Raw genomic sequence first — 4,976 nt, 5'->3', positions numbered from 1 at the left:
GGTTATATTAAAATTCTGCTTCTCCACCAGAGGCAATATTGTTTCCCCAAAGACAGGAACATCCAGAGGACACTGAGGAATAGGCAAAGACATATTTGGCATAACATGAGGGGCTGTCAGTAGAGGCTGAGGACGCATCCTCAGCATCCTACAATGCACAGGACAGCCCCCACAACAAAGAATGACCTAGCTCAGAATGTAAATAGTGCCAAGAGTGAGAAATCATGAGTTAATAAAATCTATATTTTGATACTTTTAGCTGCCTTCAGGTTGTTTTCCCAACATGTAACACTTCACACTTTTGCCAGCAAAATTAGAGAATCCTATTTTGCTACCTGTTTAGAAATTCCAACTCCAATCAATGTGAAAGATCTTTAAAACTTGAAGATCTCACAGGTTGAGGAATGTGAAAGAGATTTCTTGTTTTTTTGAGACTAATATTCAATTTGAGCAAATATTCATAGACTTGATCCCCGTGGTCATTATTATATACCTATTATTATTATATGTCCATGAATTATGTTTCTATTATTCCACAGTTAGCAGCATTTCAAACATTTTTGACAGATTATTGTTTATTGATTGTTTCTTTAAAGATTATTGCTTTTGGTTGGATTTACTGTCTATAAAAATTTTTAAATTTTATATAGTTAGAAATCTCTACCTTCTTACTTCAGATTTTCATGCCTTAATTATGGGTTTGCCTACTTGTAGCTTTTATTTCTAGTTTATTTTACATGTTCACCTGTTTTTTATCTACATGTTCCCCTGAAATGTACTATTTCCCTTTATATTGAGGTCTTTAATCCCTCTGATATTTGAAGATGTGTGAGATTGACAGTCACTTCATTTTCTTCTAAATGGACAGCCATTTATGCCAGCTTTTATGAAACAATACACCTTCACTATCTAAATTGAAGTACAACTTGTCATATATTAAATGTCCATATGTACTAAGAAATGATTTCTGATTCATGCAATAAATAATAACAGAGTATCTGCTACATGCCAGAGAGTTCTAACTACATTTTATGTTGTAGTCTCTTATGTCAAGGGCTTTGCTAAGTGATTATTGATATTGTTCAATTACTGTTGTTTTATGTCCCATTTCAATTTGTTTTTGATGCCCCATTCTATGTTGTGTAATAGAGTTGTATGAAACAACTCTATTCAACCGGCTTCATTATCTCTGCAAATCCCTTTATTTCATAAATCTTCATTTTCATAAATTTGTTTCTATATAAGTGCACATATATTCATATACTATTTTGACAAACTACAATAGAAAATGCAAGTGGAGACCTTGCTCATTTTGAACTTGCACTAGAAAGGTGAAGTCACAGTACAATGACATAAATGTGTGTATGACATAGGGTCCCAAGGCATAAATCTTATGAAGACAGTTATTCAAAGTCAGAGGATGGATTGCCATGACATGTACAGAATTTCGTAGAATATAGTCTGAAGAGGACTTAGAATGTTGTACAAAGGCCAGAATCAGGACTAGAGTATGCCCATTACATTTGTCAAAAAAGAGATTAAAACCTAAAGTTCAAGAAAAACAAAGAATAGACGCACATAAGAAAAGTGCGGGGCCGGCTCCGTGGCCGAGTGGTTAAGTTCGTAGCTCCGTTGCAGCGGCCCAGGGTTCGGATCCTGGGCGCGACATGGCACCGCTCATCTGGCTACGTTGAGGCGGCGTCCCGCATCCCACAACTAGAAGGACCTGCAACTAAGATATACGACTATGTACAGGGGGTTTGGGGAATATAAAGCAGAAAAAGAGAAAAGAAGATTGGCAACAGTTCTTAGCTCAGGTGCCAATCTTTAAAAAAAAAGAAAAGAAAAGAAAAGTGCAAGTGACTTGCCTCACCTCCCAAGAGATCATATAAAATCCAATTGATCAAATAAATATAGAAACAAGTCTTCTACTTCTTCATATATAACATGCCCAACTTTTGTTGTTCTTTGCATATTTTCATTTGTGAAGTGTTGATTTATTACCTATCAAACTTCTTTTCTTTGGAGGAAATAATCTGTAAGGTGATTGACACCATACAGATATCACTACTTTTGTGTTCTGGCCCAAAATATTTTTACTCCTTTATTATTTTTCTGGGCATCAAGGAGATCTAACAAGTGTTGGATTGTTGCCAGAACCAAGGATAGTTTTTCTTCTTTGTAAATTCTCAGGTACCATCTGAACTATTAGATCTTTTTTACCACTCATGCCCATTTCTCTCTCTCTCTCACTGTCTCTCTCCCTCTCTCACATATGCTCTCTCTGTTTATTGAATAGGTTATTTATGTTTCTTTAACTACAGGACAGAAAATGAGCTTATCCAACCTGGATTCTCAGTTTTATTTCTCCATAGGGGGATCACTAATTGGAATTTCAAATACTGTTTGTACATTATTTAGGGTAATAGTAATTGATGTGGCCAGTTTAAGTTATATGTACTTCTAGCTTATTATTGGGGCTGCAGGTAAAAAAGTCATGGTAAGAACACAGCCCAGGAAACAATGATCTGACATGTATGTGTGTGCCTTGTGGAATGTGAGCCATCATCAGAACAGGCTTACAGTCTCACATATTCCAAGATGACACTTACAATGCAGAGGCCAGAATTCAACAGATGATGTTAAGGAGGGGATCTATTTCAATTTACAGGATGACTTTGCAACCAGATTTATAAAGCACATGAGGATATACAGTGTGGATGGGTGACTCCTTTTGTCTTGAAGTTTAACCATCAAAGAGGCCACCTGTCTCTTCAAAATTTTATGAAACCATCTCTATCACATTTTCTTTATTATTCCCCTTCTCACACTTGCTTCCCTTTTTGATAAATAAATGAAGTGGTATAATCCTTAGGGCCTTTTCAGTAGTTGTTCCCTCTGCCAGGCACACACTTCCCCAGGTATGCTCTTGGCTCCTGCCTTCTCTTCCTTGAGTTCTCTGTTCAAAAGTCACCTTATTTACTGGTGTTTACTAAACACCATTTAAAAAATAAAACTCCTACCTATTCTCTACTTTATACTGGCTTTTCTTTTCTTCATAGTACTTCTCATCATCTGGGGTATTATATACTATTTTTATTTGTTTTTATTCTTTCACCATCATTGGATTGTGGTGGCTTCTGTCTTTCAGCACTCTATACTCATTGCCTGTAACGTGCTTGGAACATGTTCAAAACTTAATACATATTTCTCAAATGCATGAAAGGTATACTCAGTAAAACAGTATAATGCATGAGCTCTTGGGGAAAATACTGAGAATGGGTCAAAAACGCCTAATCAGAGATTAACAGGGAATCACTTAAAGAGAACAAATCCATGCATAAAATACTGACATTGATTTTTATGAATGCATGATATAGAAATAGTAGCATTCCAACAATGGGAGTAATGCCATTTGTGTGAAATTAGTAATGTCATTTTCCACTTTCCTGGTAGTCAATCCAGCCACATGGAACCAGGCAATGAAACAGGGGTTTCAGGGTTTCTTCTTCTGGGATTTTCAGAGGAATCAGAATTGCAGTCCTTCACATTTGGACATTTTCTCTCCATGTATATGATCACTGTGCTTGGAAACCTGCTCATCATCTTGGCTGTCAGCTCTGACTCCCACCTCCACACACCCATGTACTTCTTTCGTTCCAACCTGTCATTTGTAGACATCTGTTTCACCTCCACCACCATCCCAAAGATGTTGGTGAACATCCAGATGCAGAGCAAAGCCATAACCTATGCAGGTTGCATCACCCAGCTGTACTTTTTTGTACTACATGGTCAGCATGAACCATCAGCTCTGTGGAATCTTGCTTCTGGTGTCTTGGATCGCAAGTGTCTTGCATTCTTTCTTACAAACCTCAATGGTGTTGCAACACTCATTATGTACACACATGGAAATCCCCCACTTTTTATGTGAACTCAATCAGATGATCCAACTTGCATGTTCTAATACCATTCTTAATGATATGGTTATGTATTTTACAGCTATGCTGATGTGTGGTGGTCCCCTCGCTGGTATAATTTACTCTTACTTTAAGATAGTTTGCTGTATATGTGGAATCTCATCAGCTCAAGGGAAGTATAAAGCATTTTCCACCTGTGCATCTCACCTATCAGTTGTCTCCTTATTTTTTTGTACAAGCCTAGGAGTGTACTTCAGCTCTACTGCTAGCCAGAGCTCACACTCAAGTGCAATAGCCTCAGTGGTGTACACTGTTGTCACACCCATGCCTAATCCCTTCATCTACAGTCTGAGGAATAAAGAAATAAAAGGGGCTCTGAAAGGATTCTTCAGGATGGCAAGTACAAAAGGGCCAGTTATACTTGGGCAGAAGAAATGCCCACGATTGCAGGACTCGAAGCCTCAGAGTCAGAATTGTTCTTCTTTAACCACATTGAAGAAGTAGAACCCGTCCTTTTTATTTATTTCCTGGAATTATCATTTTTTCAACTTCTTTGTACAATTTATTTATTTTATTATGCTTTTCTCTCTCTCTGATATCTAACAGGTTTTTTCCTCCTTTTTTTCTATTTTCCTAATTTATTCCCAACCTTTGATATGAATACAATTGGAAATTTCCATTTATTTCATGGAATAACGATGATTGTATGTGTTAGCCGTTGCTGCATAACTACTCAACATAAAATAAAATGGTTTAACATTATGTATATATTATCACATTGAATGGTATGGTAGGGAATTGTTCTGAGCTCTGTGGTGTCTCATAAACCTGTAACTAGCTGTGAATATCTATGCTGTGTTTCTAAGGCTCATCCATGAATCTCTGCATTGCTTTAGTGTTCTTTTTAAACCAAGTTAAGGTTATTTCATTCATTCTTATATCTAGGTTAATCTAGTTTACAGAAAAAAATAATTATCAAATTAATTCCACTGCACTATAGCCATATGTAACACTCTTCTTTCTTCCCAGTTTGATGTATCAAACATGCTTCTTCAGAGT

The 4,976-nt window shown here is 36.7% G+C and overlaps 1 pseudogene; it reads left to right on the top strand.

Annotated features, from left to right (window-relative positions):
* The first annotated feature begins 3,469 nt into the window (after window positions 1-3,469).
* LOC106828266 (olfactory receptor-like protein OLF4) lies at window positions 3,470-4,421 on the top strand (annotated as a pseudogene).
* The last annotated feature ends 555 nt before the right edge of the window (window positions 4,422-4,976 follow it).

This window comes from Equus asinus, chromosome 10 (genome assembly GCF_041296235.1).
Source record: "Equus asinus isolate D_3611 breed Donkey chromosome 10, EquAss-T2T_v2, whole genome shotgun sequence".
Classification (NCBI taxonomy): domain Eukaryota; kingdom Metazoa; phylum Chordata; class Mammalia; order Perissodactyla; family Equidae; genus Equus; species Equus asinus.
The sequence above is the reverse complement of the archived record's forward strand: the minus strand, read 5'-3'. Positions and strand labels throughout refer to the sequence as shown.